The sequence below is a fragment of the Lithobates pipiens genome, unplaced genomic scaffold, assembly GCF_037356315.1.
Source record: "Lithobates pipiens isolate NorthernLeopardFrog02 unplaced genomic scaffold, aLitPip1_a1.2 Scaffold_13, whole genome shotgun sequence".
In the NCBI taxonomy this organism is placed as follows: Eukaryota; Metazoa; Chordata; class Amphibia; order Anura; family Ranidae; genus Lithobates; species Lithobates pipiens.
In genome coordinates, this window is record NW_027507718.1 from 281,165,069 (window position 1) to 281,185,614 (window position 20,546).

Below are 20,546 nucleotides of genomic sequence, written 5' to 3' on the forward strand. Positions count from 1 at the left end.
GTGCACATGTGCCAATGACGTTGGCACGATCAAATACAAGGGATATCTCCTAAACCAGACAGGTTTAGGACATATCCAGGGTAGCTACAGGTAAGCCTTATTATATTATAATCCACCAGTGGATTTACCTTATTATAGGCTTACCTGTAGCAAAAGGTGTGTTGTAAGGGTTTACAACCACTTTAATGGCATTTCTTGTGATATTGTATAGATTTTAAACACAAGGATTTCAATTAGAATATTTTTCTAAAAGACACACACCAGTGTGTCTTTGATTCCGATTTTTTTTCTTTTTTTAATATTTTTTATTACATTTTTAATTGACATAGAAAAATTGCCCACGCAGGGGCTTAACATTACCCACACTGGGGCAAATCCTCTGATGCAGCAATCGACCACAACAGGGCACATCTTATAACCTACATAGCCTGCCCCTGAAGCAGCAACAGTCCGCGGCAGGGCAGAACAGTAATAACACAACCTTGCTTATCTATACCCCAATGTGGGGAGAGGTTTAGGTCAGGAGAGTCTGTGCTCAATACTATAATGACAGGATAATGTGAGATGAGAGTACCTAGGTCAATCTGCTATCATACTATAACCGTAAAGCTAATCTAGGGGTTAGTTACTGCATCAGTTGCCGTAGTATGATCATCTAGCCAACAGGTTCACACCCTTTCAAATTTTTGTGGGCAACCCCTGCCCGAATAGGTGGCTTTGTACAGGGGCAGACTGGCGTTCACTAGATTCTTCCAGAACCTGACAGAAGGGGGAGATGATTGCTTCCAGTTCATTGTGATGGGCTTGCGTGCATAGTACAACAAGAGGGATATGAGTGTTTTCCTAGCCCTGAGGATTGACATTTGCTCCACCAGCCCCAGCAGACAATATTTAGGATCATAGGGAACACTAATCTTAGTAATCTTAACTATCACATGGAGAACCTCCCTCCAATAATGTGCAATTACTGGGCAAGCCCAGAAAATGTGAAAGAAGTCCCCTGGTTGATAGGAGAACCGCCAGCACACTGGGGAATGCGCCGGCGACATCTGGTGTAGTCTGTGGGGTGTGTAGTGAGCTTTGTGTATAATTTTATATTGGACCAGTCTGTCCCTGGCTGAGACCAGAAGGGAGAACGGAGAATCCCAAACTTCCCTCCAATCATCTTCATCCAGTATGTCCCCCACCCATTTCTTGTGGAGGGAGGACAGCTCGGGGGTGGCAGCAACCAGCAGGGACCCATAAACCTGAGACATGGTCTTCTCTAGATCTTTCACCAGAGAGGATGGATTCAAGCTCCGAGTATTCCAGTGTGATTGGCTTACCCAAGAACTGGCACCTATAAGCATGTGCGATCTGAAGATACCTGAAATGGGCCTGTGCAGGTACATTAAATTTGGTACGCAATTCATGAAAGGGAGTGAGCTCTCCGTTGGTGATAACATGTTCAAGAGTCAGTATTTTGTATTTGGCCCAGGCCTGTGGGTCCAGGATGGTATTGGACTGTGAAAGGTTAGGATTCAGCCACAGGGGGGTGTGAGGAGACCAGGAGTTTGCAGGGATGCCCTCAGTGCCTCTCCCACCTTCCACGCCCTCATAGTAGTGTGCATAGAAGGGGTGAGGCAGTGAGGTGTTTTTGGCCCCCTGAATATCAACCCTTCCAAGGCCTCCAGAGACCCCATTGTAGCCGCCTCCAGCACCGTTGCAGAGTTGGTCAGGTCTGGCTGAAACCACCAATGGGCGGTTACAAGCTGAGTGGTCAAAAAATATTTGTGGCAATCAGGGAGAGCCAAACCCCCACTGCCCACAGGCCTATTCAGAGTGGTGTATTTGAATCTGGGTGATTTAGACCCCCAAATAAAGGAGAGAAAAAGTTGCTTAAGACATTTTTAGTCAGCCATTGTGGGGAATTCCTAAATATGTGCGTAAGTTTGGGGAGGACTTTCATTTTTAGAAGGTTGATGCGCCCAATGAGGGAGAGGGGAAGATTGCCCCACGCCCTCAATTTGGATTTGATCCCTATCAGGACAGGTTCAAGACTGAGCCGGACAAAGTCCCGCTCCTTCTTGAAACAATAATACCTAGGTAGGTAAACTGGTCCACCCATCGAAGTGGGGTAGAGGAGGGTGAAGAGGTTCTGGCCCCCTCATCCACCGGAAACAGCTGAGACTTATGCCAATTCACCTGCAACCCAGTGAAGGCGGAGAAGGCCTCCATGACTCCAAGTGCACCCCGCAGAGAGTCACCAGCATCATTTAAAAAAAGCAATAGATCATCTGCGTAGAGAGCCACTCTCTCCTCCAGCCAGCCCACCCTAAGACCCCGTACCTCGGCCGAGCTCCTGAGGGCCTCAGCAATAGGTTCCATGGCCAGGGCGAACAAGACCGGGAGAGAGGGCATCCCTGCCTTGTGCCCCTCTGCAGGGGGAACGAAGGAGACAGGGAGCCATTCAGTTTAATGCATGCTAGGGGACCGGTGTACAGTGTGCGTATCCAGGCAATAAATGTCAGTGGGAAACCCATTCTTCTAAGCACCTCCCACAGATATACCCATTCCACCGAATCAAATGCCTTCTCCATATCAAGGGTGGCAATGGTCCTAGTGCATTGATTAGTGTGGAGGGCGTGAATATTAGGAAACAGTCTACGTATATTGATGTCCGTGGACCTACCCGGCAAAAAGCCTGTTTGGTTCTTCAAGTCACAATTTAGAAGTGCTATTGGTCTGTAGGAGGCGCACAGCTTGGGGTCCTTATTAGGTTTTGGAATGAGAACAATATGGGCCTCCCTCATAGGATGGCAGGGAGCCCTGTTGGAGACAGGCTCGATACATCTGAGCCAACCTAGGGGCAAGCAGTTCAATGTGGGCTCTATAATACTCTATGGGCAATCCACCTGGCCCTGGGGACTTCCCTGCCGGGAAAGACCTGATGGCCATTGCGACCTCTTCTGGTGTAATCTCTGAAACAAGGAGTTGCCTCTCTGCGTCAGAGAGCCACCCCAGTGGCAGCGTATCCAACATGGAATTCATAGGTATGAGGTCAAATCCATCAGGGAGTGAGGAAACATATAGAGAGGTATAAAACCTGGTGAAAGAAGAGAGAATATCCTCCTTAGAGGTGACTAATACTCCTTCTACTGTGAGTATTTCTGGTATAACTGCTAAGGGCCTGTCCTGCTGAGCCAGCATCGCTAGTAATTTGCTGTTCTTATCACTATGCTCAAAATATTTCTGTTTGCTATTTTGTATACCAAGCCTGGTGGTGTCTGAAACATGGAGATGCAGTTCTCATCTAAGCGATGAAAGGTGCTCAAAGTTGGGGACAGTTGCCGAGGCCGAGTATTGAGTCAGAGCCTCCTCAACTTTGCGCTGAAGGTCATAGACTTTGTCCCCAAGTTCCGCCCTAACAGCTGCCACAGCCAAGATATATTGTCCCCTGCCGTGGACTTTGGAGGCATCCCATGCCACCTCCAGGGAGGCTGACCCCGCATTGTGCACCCAGTAGTCCTGCAAGGAGGGAGAAGCCCTATCATGGACTGTCTCATTGTTGATCCAATGGGGTTGCAACCTCCAAAGGGCTTTATTCTTGATCTTGGTGGTCCTAATGGTTAATTTAAGAGGGTGATGATCCGATAGACCAGAGGGAAGGTAACTGGCCTGCTGGATATTGGTCAGGAGGGAAGCATTGGCAAAAGCCAAATCAATTCGGGAGGATGTTTTAAATGTGAAGGAGAAGCAGGAGTATGCCCTGTCCTGGGGATGGAGCCACCTCCATGCCTCCTGGAATTTGGTTGCCTGGGCTCACATGCCAAGAGGGTCTATCTAAGTCACGGGACAGTGTCGCATTAAAATCTCCCATGAACAGCACATATGCCGGACAATGCGGAGCCAGTCTTTCATACGGTGTATACAGAATGTGCACTTGGCTCAGGGGAGGCAGATAGACATTCACAATGACGCATCTCCTATTATAGATACACAACACCACCATAGCAAATTTCCCCTGGGGATCTAGATGAATCTCATGAATTATGCATGGAACTCGTTTACTGATCAATATGGATACCCCTCGAGAATATGAGGAGTAGGTCGCATGAAGCGCCCTTTGCACCCAGGGTTTTTTCAAAGCCAGAACCTTACTGTCAGTTAAGTGCGTTTCCTGTAACAGTACTATATGGGGATTATGCAGTTTTAAATATTGGAATAACAGTGAACGTTTGTATTTGGAGTTAAGCCCCCTGACGACTCAACATCCGAGGGGCCCATCATGGAACACCAGGGAGAAATTGGAGCAGGATGATCCTAACCCACCAGTATGTGTGAATAAACCCAGACATAGTACACATAATCGGCATCATTTGAGCAGCACAGTACGTATTCATTACTATAAAGCAGAGAAACCCCTCCCCCCAGAACACATAACACCCTACCCAGACATCATGAGAACCAGAAAAAAAAACATAAATAAATAAAAAAATTAAATTTAGGCAACATGGATAAAAGTGGGATGTAGTAGGGAGGAAGGGACTGAGAACTGAGAGTAATTAATGCCAGGAGTCACCAAAAGACAGTCCTTTTAAAAGGGGAGAGGGATACTTAGCACCTCCCTGTTGGTTACATTCAGGCAATATTCCCCCTTGGCCGCATATGCTTAGCGGGTATCGAGCCACGCCGCCGCAGCCTCTGGCGTGTCAAAGCAACGAGTGCTGTCTCCATCAGTAATTTGCAACCTGCTGGGATATAAGAGGCCGAAGCGAATTCTCTTGTCTCTGAGTCGGCGTCTTACATCAGTAAAGGATTTACGTCTTTGCTGTACTTCCTGAGAGAAATCCAGGAAAAAGAGTAATTTGGTATTCTCATATTTAATTTCAGGCATGGTACGGACCGCCGTCAGGATGCCGTCCCGATCACGATAATTTAGCAACCGCAGCAGGAAAGGACACGGAGGGGCCCCCGGCCTCGGAGGGAGTGGTGGGACTCTGTGGGCCCTCTCAACCACAAAGGTAGGCGACCTCTCCCCCAGGTTAAACAGGGTGGACAGCAGCTCCTCAGTGAACTCAGTGGGTCTAGAGCCCTCAGCTCTCTCGGGCAAGCCAAGTATGCGGATATTGTTCCGCCTGGGGCGGTTTTCAGTATCTATTGCCCACTCCTGAAGTGCTTTTACCTGAAGCTGTAAGGCCTTCACCTCCCTGGAGTCTGCTCAGATTGTGTCCTCCACCATGGAGACCCTGTCCTCCACTTCGGCAATGCGTGACCAGAATTCATCCATATCATGGCGGATGAGACCGACATCCACCGTGAGGAAGTCGATCTTTGCTGTTAGGGTCTCTTTGCAGGATCTTATGGCGGCCAGGATCTCTGCTCTTGTGGGAGTGACCACCTCCCCCGAGTCCGCCACCTCCCGCACATTGGCTGTCATTACAGCCGCGGACCTTCCCGCAGATGGGGCAGCCATTGGCGGGGGGGCACGTGGAATTTTTGGAGCGGTTTTAGAGCAGCGGGTCTTAGGGTGGCTCATTCGAGGTAAATCCCAGAGGTGCAGGAGAGACCTGAAGGAGTCCGAGGCCTGATGACCTGGATCCCGGAAATGGGGCAAATCAATGTCATTAGTGATCCTCTCGCACAGTAACAAATTTCCGCTGTTGGGGGGCAGGGTGCAGGGTCTGGGGCTTTGGCGGTAGGATGGAGGATGTAGTGCCGATGAGCCGCCTGTGCAGGGTCAGGGCCTTCAGCAGAGTAGAGCCTCTGGAAGGATGAAGGCACAGGAGGGGTAAAGCAGGACTGCTGGGACACACAATGTCACAGGTAGGAGAGTGGCGGTCCCGGGGCACAACCCGAGGCACAGGGAGGGGGACACACTGAGGTTACACAGTACCTTGTTGTGGAGGATGGTCCTTGCACAGTAGGCCGCAAGATGGTGCCTTCAGTCAGCCCCTATGGATCCCTTCGAGACTTCAGAGGCCCCCGGTACAAATTGGTCCTCTCCCAGGGACTGCCGCCGGTCGTGTGAGGATTTCCTGCCTCTCCTCCCACAGATTGCAGAAATTGAGCCCGGGGATAGCCGAATCCGAGTAGGCCGCAAGATGATGGTAACCCCAGATAGTCACGGGTCCCGCGGAGACACGATCGGCCAGCCGACCCCCGCAATATCCACAGGGACCGATGAGGGTAGTAGATTGTAGCTGGTAGGGAGAGTCTGGGGCCCCCCAAGCACCAGCAGGAGAAGGATGGCCTCAGATTGTCCGCTAGGCCACAAGATGGCGGCGGGAACAGCCTCCGTGGGTCTCCCTCGATCCCCCAGGCCCCTTCACTGCTCTGTCCTCTTCCAGGGGCGGTCGATGCTGATGATCCGCCGTCTCACCCCCCGCCGATCGCGGCACGCGAGCCCGCGGGTGTCGGCGGCAATGCAGGCCCCAAGATGGCGCTGGGGTGCTGGAGAGTGGAGCCCCTGTAGATACTCGATCGGCCGGCCGAGCTCCACAATTTCCTCAGGGGCTGTTGCAGGAGTTGTCCAGGGACGTGCAGGGAGAGATTGAAGATTCTCCAGGTGCAGGTAGTGACAGGATGGCTGCAGATTAGATCAGGATTGACGGAGCTCCACTAGGACACGTCTGGTTCCCTCTACATCCGGACACGACCCCCCCTTGCGATTCCGATTTTTTGGTAAAACATGCAACAGTGTTTGGTTGTGATTCATCCTGAATGACACCCCAAATATGGTGCGATTTAGCAGTGAGTTTCACACAACAAAATATGGGATAACTTTTGGCAAAGCGCACATGAAAAAACATGGCAGACTCAGGGTCAAAATGTGGCAGGCCATTCAAGAGAATGAGCTGCTCTATGCGTGACACATGGAATCATTTGAAAATCAGGCACATAAAAATGCAGGTGGGAATGCTAGTTTCTGCTATGAGATATGTGAACAGTGCCAAACAAACTCAATAATAAACAAAATGATTGAACTATGTTTAACTTACAATATTTCTTAACCTCCCTGGCGCTATGATTATTTCTGATTTTTGGTGCTGAAAGCGGTACAATCATTTTGCATGGAAATTTGGTGTTTTATATTGTAGGCCTGCAATTCTTAGGAATAACACACTTAAATCTGTCCAAACCAGAGTCTAGTAGACATCCCGGGTATGATAAAGTTTGAAAAATGTATCATAAATTATAATATAATAAATAACTATAAATAATTATAACAAATAATAATACTAAAAAATATTCAATAATATAATCAAATCAAAAACACAGACATTTGCTCCATGGCAGAATTGTCACTGTCATTACTTTCAGTGTTTTATGACGAATCTCCCCACAAATCATTATTGCTCAATTCTGCTAGTGATTCTAATTTATTATCGCTGTTTTCTAGCTGGTCTAAAACCACTTTTGATGTAAAGGGACACTTTTTGGTTGCTATGGACAATCTCCAGTTTCCAGGCAGAAAGAACAGTTTTTATAATATAAAACTGCATGCAGAGCAATGGACAGACCACTAGGGACAAAAGGGATGTGAAATAATGTGATACAGTAATGTAATCTGTAAGATAAGAGTGTACTGTATGTATTGTGTGCGTTTCACTTTTTGAATTTGGTGTCGTTCTCCGTCCCCGTGCGTCGCAATGCTCGCAGTGAACGGAGCCCGGCTCCGTGATGAATCGAGTGGAGGACGAGCTGATCACACTGCGGGGAGATCCAGGGGACAAGGTAAGTAAGCTTTTCCTGGATCCTGTGATGCGATCCTGAGTTTGGCTCGGAGTTACCACTTTTGGTTCTGAAATTCCACCCCGAGCCAGACTCGGGAATACCGCCACGGAGGTTAATACAAACTTTGCCTAAATGTCAACTTGTGGGCAGGGCCACAAGTTACCAACTGTTTGGTACCCGAGATGGGGTGGCACATTGAGACAAGAAGGTGGAACTATTATTATTTGGTGAATTAGTGGTAATAAATATTATGTATAAGACAGTTGAGTAAACAAAGTGCTTACTCAGCAGTCCCAGATAGTATAGCTCCGGGGTGGCCATATGCAAGGTAGAGGTGGTACACTCACAACAGGCTTGTTGTACCCATTCTGATAGACCAAGGCAATAGAAGTATCTCCTGACTAGGGATGATACCAATGTTTGAGTCGAACGTAAGTTCGACGCGAACATCGGGTGTTCATTTGTTTACAGAATAAACATATGGAGCGTTTGTGTCAAATTCGAGTGCCACAGATTGCCCCAGAATGTACTGGGAAGTCGCAATGCCATGAAGGCAGGGTGCCTTTGGCAAATCATGGCTCAGGGGCTAAGTCCACACCCCACACTATATAAAGCTGCTGCTTACATAGCGGCTCTATATAGTGAATAGATATTAGGCAGGTAGTGTAGTGTGCAGTCGGTCAGTGTAGTATATATATAATACAGTTCAGAGTATATAGTGCAGTTAGTGTAGTATATATATAATACAGTTCAGAGTATATAGTGCAGTTAATGTAGTGTATATATATATATATATATATATATATATATATATATATATATATATATATAAATTAAATAAAGTAGTAGTAGTAAGAGTATATAGTGTAGTCAGTGTAGTAAATATAATGCAGTTCAGAGTATATAGTGCAGTCCGTTTAATATATATACTGCAGTTCAGCATATATAGTGCAATCTTTCTTGTATAAATAATACAGTTCAGAGTTCAGAGGCACTCTTGAGAGAACTGGGAGGATGCAGTCTGGAATGGATGCAGACCCAGAGGAATGGACTGTGGTGTCATGGGCAGTGGAAAAGGGCAGCTGCAGCCAGGAGGGCTGGCAGGGCCTAAAGATGGCTTACTGGGCTCAGTAGCCACATGTAGGACAGCTAGCACCAGAGACTTTCTATTTTGCTACACTATAGGGACCCGCGGTCCCTGCCTGCAAAGGGCAATTGCTAAGGCCTGGTGAAACCAGTGTCAGGTCTATCCACTTTGTTCTAGCTGTGCCTAAACATTAGAGAGGAAGCAATATGCAGGACGAGAGAGGAATGAACATTAGAGAGGAAGTGATGTGCAGGAGGAGAGAGGAGTGAACATTAGAGAGGAAGAGATGTGCAGGAAGAGAGAGGAGTGAACATTAGAGAGGAATCGATGTGCAGGAGGAGAGAGGAATGAACATTAGAGAAGAAGCAATGTGCAGGAGGAGAGTGAGGAATGAACATTAGAGAGGAAGCGATGTACAGGAGGAAAAAGGAGTGAACATTAGAGAGGAAGCGATGCGCAGGAGGAGAGAGGAATGTACATCAGAGAGGAAGCAATGTGCATTAGGAGAGAGAGAGGAATGAACTTTAGAGAGAAAGTGATGTGCAGGAGGAGAGAGGAGTGAACATTAGAGAGGAAACAATGTGTAGGAGGAGAGATGAGTAAACATTAGAAATACTCCCTTAACCCTATCCAAGTTCAAATCCCTCAATAAAACATAAAAACAAGCACATGGACTGTTTTTCTGTTTGGAGTGTCTGAGAGGTGAACGCCAGGCCAGGCAGGGTTACAGGTGGGCCACAACATTTAGCAGCCCCTATGGAGGTACAGCTAAATATACATAATACAGTGGTGAGTATATAGTGCAGTCCATGTAGTATATATAATACAGTGGAGAATATATAGTGCAGTCAGTGTAGTATATATAATACAGTGCAGGGGTATATAGTGCAATGCAAAGTACATAATGCAGTGTATTAAAGTGGTTGAGGGGAAACCTATGACAGAATTAAGAAATACAACGGCGTGAGGTTCCCTCAAAATCCATACAATGCCCTTTGGGTCTGGTATGAATTTTAAGGAGAACTCCATGGCAGAATAAAAAAAAAATAGGCGTGGGGTCCCTCACAAAATATACATCAGGCCCTTTGGGTCTGGCATAGATTTTAATGCAATCACCTGTTCACATTCATCCTGTTCTAATGTTCTCCTGTGCTAATAAAGCACCCAAACCTGGCAAGCTTCTGTTTGTGTAGACTCGGGCTTAGTATAGTCATCGTAGGCCAACAAGAGGGCTGAATTCAGACTCTGTTTTAGGGTGTCAAAGGCCTACTGATGTGTCACTAGCCATTTTTGCTTACTTATGGCCATGCAGTCTCTTAATTTCTGTCAGCAATCAGGATATGTCCAAGTCCTTAATGACATTAATACCCAGGACCATGGGTACGGAAGACTACCAGACTGTATGGGTACAGAAGTACCACCAGATTGTGGGTGACCACAACCCCTTTTCGCTCTACCACCTGATCAACCACCTGCACTTTTACCCAGGTGACTCCTTCTACTATTAAGGGTAAGATGTTGGCCGTATTCAAAGACAACTATGGCAGGCCTAGCTGGTTTCCGAGCCTCAAACTGTTGCACATAAAAGTCATACTCCATGGAGGTAACTTCAGACCAGGTATCAATAAGTCATTGGACCTACTGCCTGTTCACAGTAGGTCCGCAGTGACCACAGGGCTTGGGCCAACCATCTACTCTGCCCATCTGCCCTTTAGTTTAACAGTGGCTGTAATACTTGGCCAGACGCCTATAGTGCCCCCACCTACAGTCTTCATCAGGGTTCCTTCATAAAGGGATTGGAAAATGGAGCCAACTCCTGCATGACTGTAGTCATCTCTTGCCACATGGAGGCCAAATTCAGTTCCTGTATGGAACTTTTTTGGTTACTGCAATAGTGGCTTCTGCGCCCTCCTGGTCTGGGCCACTGCTTCTGCCACCACATCATTGAATATGAGGGAATGTTAGGATGTCTTTCATTCTTGCAGAGTGCATTGGACAGGGCTAGCGCTCAGACAGAAGCAAGGTGCTTACTCAACAGACCCAGACAAGATGGCACAGAGTTTTGATGCCACCAAAACTGGGGTACAACTTCTCTTAACAATGTTGGCAATACTTTAACATAGTCACTGCACTTTAGTGGACACTTGGATAGGGCTTATGTTACCAGTGCACCATCTTGAGTGAAGAGGGTGGCTGACAGGCAGAGAATTGATGCAGGCACATTTGGTATACCTTCAGCCCTCCAGCTGTTGCAAAACTACAAGTCCCACAAGGCATTGCAAGGCTGACAGTTACAAGCATGCCTTCCACAGGCAGAGGAATGATGGGACTTGTAGTTTTGCAACAGCTGGAGGGCTGCCAGTTTAAGACCCCTGCTCTATTCAATGCTAAAAGAAAAAAATTTGGCTGAACTTACTACTTTTGTATACTTTTTATCTAGTTCTTGTACAGCAAGGTAGGACAAACAGAAATTATTTTTAACAAGTACTGGAACTGATTAAAATCAATCAACGTAATTTTTCACTGGTCTGGCATCCAAGGTAACTGCCACTGAAAATTGCACTTCATACACCTTTGCACAAATTCACTGGATAAGCCCAACTAAAGGCAATGTCTCTAGCTAAGTTTATAATTGCAATAGGAATATTGTTTTTGTAAAGAGCCAACAGGGATGCTTCAGCATGTAATTGTGTATGGTTTATTGCCTTTTCTATCAAATTGTACACATATAAGAGAAGTACCTACCTTCCATTGCTGTCCTCCTACTGAAATGCATACTATTACTATGGTGTTCGCACTCTCTCAGTCACTGACCTGAAACATTCAAATTGTTGTTAATTCAGCACTCCTGAAAACATGTTCTGGATCAATAACTAAGACATTACTGAAGCCATAGGATCATCATGATAAGTGTTTATGTGCGGCCAGTTTTTGTCTGAGGGACATAAGATTGAAGTTTTTTTGGGTAACAGGGCTCACTCAACTTACAATTCAACTCCTCAAAAATATCCCTCACAGAAAATTGTACATACTGCTAACCCTCCCCCCACATCCACTATCTCAATTTGCTTTTTCGCTGCCTCTGTTCCCAGCAGACATGTTATCTAGCATGATTTTTTATAATATAATATAATACAACAGCCTATAATTTCTTCAGTCTCAAGCCTTGGTGAAGGGGACTCCATGGAATGCTTGAAAAACATTGTCTGGTTTTATTAATTGAATATAAGGGTAAATAAACGTAATCTAGACTTTTCTAGACATTTATCACTCTTCATCACTCACAAACACACACACACACACACACACACACACACACACACTCTTCTCTAAATAAATTTGATTTTGTGATTTTGTTGTTGTCTTTGTTCCCGTCATGGATATATTCCATCACTTCCTGTGCTTGTGGCACCCTGTTATCCCTGTCATCCCTCAAAACTAAAGCAAAATGGGGATGTGTGTTCACTTTAAAGCATAAGTTAAACTTTTCATAAAAAAATGTAAAGGTAAATTGGTGGTTGGTGTTAATAGGGGATTGTATAATAAGAGGGACTGAAGGAATAATTTGTCTCCAAGATCGCCTCAACTGAATGTTTGCTGACTCCCTCGTGCCAAGGTACGGCATATGGCGGACGGGGTTGATAAATTACTGGGAGCGGCCAGGCACGATCCAGCTGTCCTGGCCCATGTTGGAACCAATGACAATGCATGGAAGGTAGAAGCTCCTTAAGAATCAATTAAAAAACGAAGCTGCAAGCACCTTAGGGAAGGACGTCCAATGTGATATTCTCTGAAATATTGCCTGTGCTATGCGCAACACAGGAAAGAAGGGAGAGTTTAGAAAACTGAATGCATGGCTAAAGACCTGGTGACAGAAAGCATAATTTGGGTTTCTAGAGCACTGGGCTGACTTTTCCTATGGTATATGTGAAAGACGGTTTACACCTAAATGGAAGGAAGTCTTCTGTGCTTGGGGAGAGGTTAATGGGAAGGCTGAAGGAGTATTTTAACTAGGATTGAGGTAGGAGGGTGAACTAGAATTCAATCGGGCAGACAGGTCAGTTAGGGGTCAGACATGGAGGGTGGAATGGGGATATATGGGGGGATGGTTATGGTGGTTGATAAGAAGGTTCCCATGTTTCAAACAATTATTGGAAATGATAGTAATACTATTTGTAATACTAAAAAAGATATGCAAAACACAAAAGAAAAATGTGGTTTGTTCACCAAGGCCAGAAGTCTGCCAAGCAAAATCGGAGAGTTGTAAGCTTTGGTGCACAAAGAGAACTATGATTTAATTGATATTGTTGAATCTTGGCTTCACTCTTCACATGATTGGGCTATTATTATTCCTGGCTATGCTCTTTTTCAGAGAGAGACAGGGTATATCGGAAAGGTGGCAATGTCTGTCTCTATGTGAGAAGTGATCCTAAAGCGAGTGAAAGAGGACCTAGTTGATGGAGTGTGGTAAGGTTGAAGCATTATGAGTGGAACTGCAAATGGATGTGTGTAGTTCAAAGTTAATCATTGGAGTTTGTTATAGGCCACCCAGTGTTAATGAGGAGGTGGAGACTCCTTGCACAGATGGACGGGGCAGCAAGGGCTGGGACAGTAATAATAATGGGGAATTTTAGCTACCCTGATATTGACTGAAGTAATTGCACTGCTGGAACAGTTAAAGGGCAAACATGTACAAACCTATATATATATATATATATATATATATATATATATATATATATATCAAATAGGATCCACCTAGCTTAAATGTCTACAATTCTTTATCAATGTATCTTAACTCATGCAGTAAAACTGTGATCAGATATATAGTGATACACCAATATAGAAACCTTCCAGTAATCATCAAAGAAACCATCCAATAATCATGCAAGAAGTGAGAAATAAAAAGGGGGGGGGGATTAGTGTTTCCAATGGCAACTTAGCACTTATTTTCAGTACTTTGCAACTTATATGCAAACAAATTAGGTACAGAAACTCTGCACTATTATTTATAAAAAATACACTACCATAAAAAAACAAAAATGATAATAAAAACCATGAAAGAGCAGCTATCACTTCACAGTGCAATGACCACACTAAAATCAATAAATATATACCTACTAAGAGTGAAGCGCTCCTTAATAAAATTATCAAAGGTGGACTCAAAAGTGCATATAAACAACAAAGCTCATACATTTACAAAATCTTCACAAATTGGAGAAAAAAGTAAAAAAAGTTGAAAACAATCCCGTACATCATCCAACTATATTGTAAGTAAAAAAACATGACAACAACAGTTCCATATATCATACAATTAGGTTAGATGCCTGCCTCATGCGTATTGCCCCTCCGGGCTTTCTTTAAGATGTACACTGTTTTAGTACTAATTCTAGAAAAGAAGCAAAACACAAAATTAGTTGCTGAATTCTTAAGTCCTTGTAAACTGAGAAATTACAATAAGCATCAGAGATTCTTTTCTTAATTTTTTTTTTTTTAATGACTATGGCTGTTATTACAATTAGGACCTTATAATTTGACACCAAACTCCATCAATGCTACTCATCAATACTTTAATGACCGTTCATTGCTCATGCCCTTATCAGTGTTAGAATGAGAAAACCAAATGTACACATCACATTAAATGCTTTCCAGATTTCAGCAAATCTATTTATCCAGAATCCTGCTAATATATAAACAGATGTCTCTAGAGTCCAACAACATAACATTTTAAGGAAAGTATCACTTTTCACAACATAAAATGCATTGTTAAAATGCTATAGAGAAAACAAATATCGAGAACAGGAACTACACACCTTATATAAACTGGAGAAAACATGTCCACTCACTATGCAGTCAACCATCATGCTCAGATGTAATAGGCATGAACTGGAATTTGTATGTGTAGTACATTGTATAGAATAATGTTAACCTTGTTAAACAAGAATGTACTGTACACTTTAGAAGGAAATAGTATATTTTGTCATTCTGCATTGATATAAATTCTTCTTTCCATTTATGTTTAAAGGTGACGGTGACGGTGTCTGTCTACAGATGGACAGACAATACAAGGTATAGACCAAAGTAAAATACTATTTTGTCCTTTTGTAAGATTAATTATTGCATCTAAGCACTGCTGATTAGAGATGAACCAAATTTACCTCCTAACGTTTTGAGAAGGGAATGAGGGACACCTATTAGCAATAATATGTAGGCATACCATACTCTGCCATGCCACCCTAAAGGAGAATTATACAAAAAAAAAAGAAATCATTAGTTAAACCCACAAGTGCTTTTTTTACGACTACTATTCCTTCATACTGGCTTTTGAAATGTACAAATGCATTCATTTAGAAATTGGACCAAAGGTTTAGTCCTGAGAAACATTTTGAAAAATAAAAAGTGCATTTTATATACAACTATATAGATAAAACCAAAATGAGGGCAAATGAGGAGGAAAAGGGGACAGAAGGACTTTGTTTCGAAACAGAGACAGTCCCTTGAAATTAGGGACAGTTGGGAGCTATGATACTGGAGTTTGGTTCAAGGTGAGTTTTGCACATTTTACTGAATTGTGGGTGCTGCTGAATCTGAACTAAAGTCAATGGGAGCTGAATGTTTAAAAACAGTAATGGCCATTTTCAGGCAAGGAATGGTCAACAAATGATATGATGGAATGGCCATTGCCCCAAGGAATATGTACCAAAGCAACACATTTTATTCCCTAAATTTCGTTTGGTGAAGAGAAGTTCTAATTTCTTTAAATAACATACCTGGGGGGAATCTTAACCTGCATATTAATAGGCACATCTGTAGAATGTATCCAAACTACTGTAGTAAAACTGACACATTGTTTAAATTGCTGGTAAATTATAGCTCTGGCTATTTACTTAACGGCTGGGGATTCCCTTCAGCTGTCCTAGGTGATGGTCTGGTAAAGATGCTAATAGGGGAGCCCTCAAAAAAAATGCCATGCCAGACCCCGCCAGACCCCGAATAGCCAATGACTCAGTCGGCCGGGTTCAGTGACAGCCTGTCAAAGTAATGGCTGCTTGGTTTGCGCAGCCATTACTTTGAGCACTGCTGTATTGCGGGGGTGGACTGACGTATCAGGCACTGGGGGGCCCCATGAGAGGCTCTGCAACACTAGCAGTGGAAGTAGCTGCAATAGGACCTCTCACAGCGTGCTGTTCCCTGTCGGTCCCTCCTTCCCTCCCGTCAACCCCAGGTGCTTGTACATGACATCATCGGGGATGGACGAGAAGAGCGGAAGGGCCAGCAGAGGGCAGCCTGCCATGAGAAGTCTTATTGCAGGCATCGGGTGAGGCTTTGTACTATTGCCATCACTGGGGAGGGGGGGAGCAGAGGCAGCCAGTACAGATGTAGGGGGCCCCAACAGGATTTCAGGAGGCCCCGTGATAATGTCCTGTTCCCCCCCACGCTATCCCCTTCTGTCTTCCACCCCCCGCTGTGTCCTCCACCCCCATGCTGTCCCCCTCTTTCCTCCACCCCCCCACGGTGCCCCCCTGTGTCCTCCACCCCCCACTGTGTCCTCCACCCCCATGGTGTCCCTCTGTGTCCTCCACCCCACGGTGTCCCACTATGTCCTCCACTTCCTACTGTGTCCTCCACCCCCACAGCATCCCCCTGTGTTCTCGCCCCCCACGGAGTCCAACTGTGTCCTCCACCCCTACTGTGTACTCCATGCCCACTGTGTTCCACTGTGTCCTTCACCCCCACGGTGTCCCCCTCTGTCTTCCACCCCCACTGTGTCCCCATGTGTCCTCCACCCCCACTGTGTTCCCCTGTGTCCTCCCCCCCACTGTGTCCTCCACCCCCACTGTATCCCACTGTGTCCTCCACCCCCCACGGTGTCCAACTGTGTCCTCCACCCCCCACGGTGTCCCACTGTGTCCTCCATCCCTACAGTGTCCTCCAGTGTCCTCCACCCCCCCTCCACGTGTTTTCCACCCCCCCATTGTGTCCCCTGTGTCCTCCACCCCCCACTGTGTCCCACTGGGTCCTCCACCCCCCACAGTGTCCAACTGTGTCCTCCACCACACACGGTGTCCCACTGTGTTCTCCACCCCTACAGTGTCCTCCTGTGTCCTCCACCCCCCACGGTGTAATCCACCCCCCCCCCCCCACGGTGTCTTCCTGTGTCCTTCACCCCCCAAGGTGTCCCACTGTGTCCTCCACCCCCCCCCCCCAACACTGTCCCTCTGTGTCCTCCACCCCCCACTCTGCCATTCACCCCCCCAACAGTATATATACTGTTTTTGTGCGTGTTTGCAAAATTAAAGTGGGCCGGTCTGGATGAAGTCCAGGGCCAAATTTTTGTCTGAGCATGCAACCTGGCTAGCTAGAAAAAAGGGGGGCATGCATGCGCCAGCCCCCCTGAACTCTAACAGGCCACGCTTCCCCAAACAGTGGACATGTAGCTTTTTGATAAGAACAAGGGCCTCTTCCCCACTACCCTGGCCTGGTGGTAGGGGGTCTGAGGGCAGGGGAGTTATTGAAATCTGGAAGCCCCCTCTAAGCTGAAAGGGCCCCCAGATGCCAAAACACCCCATAGTACCTCTACTTATTTACAAAAAGTGCAATAAGTAATGCCACCACACTTTTTGACAAATCTTTTAAAAAAGATAAAAAATAAGGCAAAAAAGGAGTTTACATAATGGGAAGTGAAACATTTTTTATGGATGGCAGTCAACCTTTGTTTGCAACTATACTTTTTTAACCACTTCAATACAGGGCACTTAAACACCTTCCTGCCCAGACCAATTTTGAGCTTTCAGCGCTGTCGCACTTTGAATGACAATTGCGCGGTCGTGCTACACTGTACCCAAATGAAATTTTTATCATTTTTTTCCCACAAATAGAGCTTTCTTTTGGTGGTATTTGATCACCTCTACGGTTTTTATTTTTTGCGCTACAAATAAAAAAATACCGAAAATTTTGAAAAAAAAAATGTTTTTTTTTGTTTCAGTTTCAAAACTTTGTAAATAAGTATGTTTTCTCCTTCACTGATGGGCACTGATGGGGCTACACTGATGGGCACTGATAAGGTGGCACTGATGGGCACCAATGTGGCACCAATGAAGTGGCACTGATAGGCGGCACTGATGAGCGACACGGATGGGCGACACGGATGGGCGACACGGATGGGTGACACGAACGGACACTGATAGGTGGCACAAATTGGCACTGATAGCTGGCACGGATGGGCGGCATGGATGGGCATGGATAGGCGGCACAGGTGGGCATGGATAGGTGGCACAGGTGGGCATAGATAGGCGGCACAGGTGGGCATAGATAGGCGGCACAGGTGGGCATGGATAGGCGGCACAGGTGGGCACTCATAGGCGGCACAGGTGGGCACTCAGGCGGCACATGTGGGCACTCAGGCGGCACAGGTGGGCACTCATAGGCGGCACAGGTGGGCACTCATAGGCGGCATCGGTGTTATAGTAATGGATGCCAATCAGTGCCAAACAATAATGCATGCCAATCAGTGATGCCCATTGTGGCCACTGATTGGCATCCATTATGGGCACTGATTGGCACCCATTGTGCTGACTGGCACCCTGGTGGTCTAGGGAGGATTATGGATTTTTATTACCTTTTCCCTGGTGGTCTAGTGGTGTCCCTGGTGGTCCAGTGTGGGCATCCTCGGGGGGGCTGTGCTGATAATCGATCAGCACAGACCCCCCCTGTCAGAGGAGCAGCCGATCGGCTCTCCTCTACTCGCGTCTGACAGGCGCGAGTGAGGGAAAGCCGATCACCGGCTCTTCCCATTTACACTGTGATCAGCCGTGATTGGACACGGCTGATCACATGGTAAAGAGTCTCCGTCGGAGACTCTTTACCGAGATCGTAGTTGCCGGGTGTCAGACTGACACCCCGCAACAACGATCGCCGCGATGCGCGCCCCCGGGGGGGCGCAGCGGCTCATTATCCTAATCACGTCATATGACGTCCGGTTAGGATAATGAAACCACTTTGCCGCCGTCAATTTGTAATAGGGCGGGCGGCAAGTGGTTAAGTGAATGATCTTTCTGCAAAAACTAACAATGTTTACCACAATCTACATAACTCAATTTCCACAAGCTAAGTTCCAATCGGCTACATGTCTTTTACTGGGCAGTGTTTAAAGCAGAGCTCCACCCAAAAAGGGAAGCTCCACTTGTCTGGGTACCTGGTTTTGATGGGGTGATATGTAATTCTCTACATGTTTCCTGACCCTAAGCAGCTTCTTCAGGATGTAAAGAAAAAGACACAAAAGAGGGTTGCCCCTGGGATTGTATGGGCTGAGGGGAAAGAACAGATATAATAGTAACAAGTGTACTTACAAAAATCTATGTAACGGGTGTACTCACTTTTGTGAGATACTGTATATAGGATTACATGTCTTATGGTGCTGATGTTTTCCTCTGTACTGCGGCATTGATGCCCTTGATACAGCCTAACTTTTGAACATATTGAGGGAAACCACCTCCTACATGATGTTGGGGTACACCGTTTATCTTGTTTTTATGCTTGGTCTGTGTTTTTATGATGAGTTTTTGTTATAAAACCATATTCTGTTTTTAAGATTTTGTGTACTGTGTGTATGGCATACAGAGAAAGGTCATATATGCTTTTTTTTTATAGTCATTCAAATTACCTTTTGTTTTTGTGCTGTATAATTATACATTTACGATTACTTTATATCTCAAAGATAATGGCCACTAGGACAGATAGAGAGGGACAGGACTGGCAGCTGCTGGGGGCGCAGTGTTTTCATGTGAAAGGAAGGGGAAGATGCTACATGTTAAACTGTTCCCTCCTCCAGGGCCATCTTAATGGCATCATGGGCCCCTGGGCAAAGTAATGTACTGGGCCCCTATTAGCCTGCCCAATTTGCCCACCTACTCTCAACAATTAAAGTATAAATAGTTTATATAATTTAAAATATATATATATATATATTAGAACTTTCAATCAAATCTATTTTACTTCCGGTTCCGTTGCCACATGAGGAGGAGGTGATCACCGCTAGCTCCCGCTCAGCTCCCCGCATTATCCGCGACTGACACTGGCAATGGCCTCGGGGAGATCCCGCGCTACATCGGCAGACGGGTGAGCTACTATGGATCGCTTTGTGGAGTGATCATACGCCAAGGCAGCCTCGGCGGGCATCCCTCCAGCGGGAGAGACACACGCGGCCAACATGGAGGCCGCATCGCCCTCAACGGAGCACGGACGCCAGAAAACGGAACCTCCTGCTGCCCCAGTAACGGCTCCGGCTGACCCTGCCTCCCCAGAGGGAATAACCCATGCAGTTGTCCTGCTACTGGGACCCACACTAGCCGCCACTGTAGACGCAGCAGTGCATAGAGGGCTGGAGCAGCTTCACCTGCTCAGGCGCTGACCCATATGGAGGAGCACATATCCTCTCTGGAGGATGAAGCTGCCGGCACATCCGTGTCGCTTGCACGCAAAGAGGCCTCCGAATACCATGCACGATCGAAAGGGCTCATCGTATTGGACAGCCGTCTGAATCCCGTGCCAAACTCCCCCTTGTTATAGTAAGATATTTGAACTATACAGATAAAACCGCCATCATGCAAAAGTTTTGCCATTCACGCTCCCTGACGGTAGATGGAGCTAAACTACTGCTGTTCGCAGACTACTCCATTGAAGTGATGAACAGGCGCAAGGCCTTCTCTCCGGTATGTACGGCTTTGCACAACAACCAGATCAA